The sequence below is a fragment of the Eschscholzia californica genome, unplaced genomic scaffold (genome assembly GCF_041429995.1).
Source record: "Eschscholzia californica isolate CP2 unplaced genomic scaffold, dmEscCali1.0.p SCAF_30, whole genome shotgun sequence".
Taxonomy (NCBI): domain Eukaryota; kingdom Viridiplantae; phylum Streptophyta; class Magnoliopsida; order Ranunculales; family Papaveraceae; genus Eschscholzia; species Eschscholzia californica.
In genome coordinates this window covers 117,501-120,000 of record NW_028238421.1, presented here as the reverse complement: position 1 = coordinate 120,000, position 2,500 = coordinate 117,501, and positions in this window count along the sequence as shown.

Here is a 2,500-nt window from a genome sequence, read left to right as displayed (position 1 = left end):
AAGATGTCCCATGTAAATGCCCTTCGTGGGAAAGAATGTCCCGTGCAACGTCCCTTGATGATCCCCATAAGGTGTCCCATGTGCGTCCCATGATGTCCCATGCGCGTCCCGTGCCGGCCCGAGCCTCACCAAGGCCGTCCCATGCGCGTCTCGTGCCGTCCCGAGCTGTGCCGAGGCCGTCCCGTGCTGTCCCATGCCGTCCCGAGCCTCGCCAAGGCCGTCCCGTGCCGTCCGAGCCTCGCCAAGGCCGTCCCGTGCCGTCCGAGCTGTGCCGAGGCCGTCCCGTGCTGTCCCATGCCGTCCCGAGCCTCGCCAAGCCCGTCCCGTGCCGTCCGAGCTGTGCCGAGGCCGTCCCGTGCCGTCCCGTGCTGTCCCATGCCGTCCCGAGCCTCGCCAAGGCCGTCCCATGCGCGTCCCGTGCCGTCCGAGCTGTGCCGAGGCCGTCCCGTGCTGTCCCATGCCGTCCCGAGCCTCGCCAAGGCCGTCCCATGCGCGTCCCGTGCCGTCCGAGCTGTGCCGAGGCCGTCCCGTGCTGTCCCATGCCGTCCCGAGCCTCGCCAAGGCCGTCCCATGCGCGTCCCGTGCCGTCCGAGCCTCACAAAGGCCGTCCCAGGCCGTCCCGTGCCGTCCCATGCGCGTCCCGTGCCGTCCGAGCCTCACCAGGGCCGTGACATGCCGTCCCGAGCCTTACCAAGGCCGTCCCGTGCCTGACCAAGGCCGTCCCGTGCCTCACCAAGGCCGTCCCTTGCGCGTCCCGTGCCGTCCCGAGCCTCACCAAGGCCGTCCCATGCGCGTCCCGTGCTGTCCCATGCGCGTCCCGAGCTGTCCCATGCCGTCCCGAGCCTTAGCAAGGCCGTCCCATTCGCGTCCCGTGCTGTCCCATGCGCGTCCCGTGCTGTCCCGTGCCGTCCCGAGCCTGACCAATGCTGTCCCGTGCGCGTCCCATTCTTTTGGCTCGGCTGGCCCGTGCATTCTATGGGGTCGTGGGACATTTCGAAATCCACCCGGACCATTTCGACTCTCTCTTCATTAATACTATTGAGGTATTATTTATGAATTATTGGAGAAAAGAAACGGAAGAAAATATTTTTTTTTCTATTTTTTATGAATTTTCCGGTGTTTATTCACTTAAAAATTCATAGAAAAATAAATATTTATCGGAATCGCTATTATAATATATCAAAAAAATCCTTGCGAAAAGACCTTTCCAACGAGTATAAGTTTGCTGGATTCCGACGAGTAACGAAGGAGTAAAGACCCAGTATGCTTGGTTAAAAAATTGATGTTTCCTTGTGAAAATAGGAAAAACAATAACTTTGCACTATAAGGGGGAGGGTTGAGCTCCTTCCCCAGAGCGTGCACAGCACTTGTGCTGGCACGTTCCCTAGTGCTCGCCAAGCACCATAGGGCATCCAAAGGGCAAAGCTCGGCCTACTACATGATGGGAAGCTTCTAATATGTCGGAATACGAAGAGATTTCGTGCGACCCGAAGCTCGGCTCGGGCGTCCCGGCCTGTCCCGAGCTGTGCCGAGCGCGTCCCAGGCCGTCCCGAGCCAAGTCTCGGGCGTCCCAGGCCGTCCCGAGCCAAGTCTCGGACGTCCCAGGCCGTCCGGAGCTGTGTCGAGGCCGTCCCAGGGCGTCCCGAGCTGTAGCGAGGGCGTCCCAGGCCGTCCCGAGCCAAGTCTCGGGCGTCCCAGGCCGTCCCGAGCAAAGTCTCGGACGTCCCAGGCCGTCCCGAGCAAAGTCTCGGGCGTCCCATGCCGTCCCGAGCTGTGGCAAGGGCGTCCCAGGCCGTCCCGAGCAAAGTCTCGGGCGTCCCATGCCGTCCCGAGCTGTGGCAAGGGCGTCCAAGGCCGTCCCGAGCTGTGCCGAGGCCGTCCCGAGCCTAGTCTCGGGCGTCCCAGGCCGTCCCGAGCTATGGCGAGGGCGTCCCAGGCCGTCCCGAGCTATGGCGAGGGCGTCCCAGGCCGTCCCGAGCTATGGCGAGGGCGTCCCAGGCCGTCCCGAGCCAAGTCTCGGGCGTACCTGGCCGTCCCGAGCTGTAGCGAGGGCGTCCCGTGCCGTCCCGTGCTGTCCCATGCGCGTCCCGTGCCGGCCCGAGCAACAGCTCGGGCGTCCCGTGCCTCGGCCCTTCCAAGTGGTGCTTCGTCGGACATCTCGATATCCACTCGAGCATTTTCGACCATTCTCCATATGTGGGTGTGTGGGTATTTATCAGGAATATTGGAGAAAGAATCGGGAAAAAAATATTTTTTTTCTATTTTTTTTGAATTTTTAATTGTTTATTCACTTAAAAATTCATAAAAAAATAAATATTTATCGGAATCGCTATTATTATATATCAAAAGAATCCTTGTGAAAAGACCTTTCCAACGAATGCAAGTTTGTTGGATTTGGACGAGTAACGAAGGAGCAAAGGCCGAGTATGCTTGGTTAAAAATTTGATGTTTCCTTGTGAAAATAGGGAAAACAATAACTTTGCACTATATAGGGGAGGGG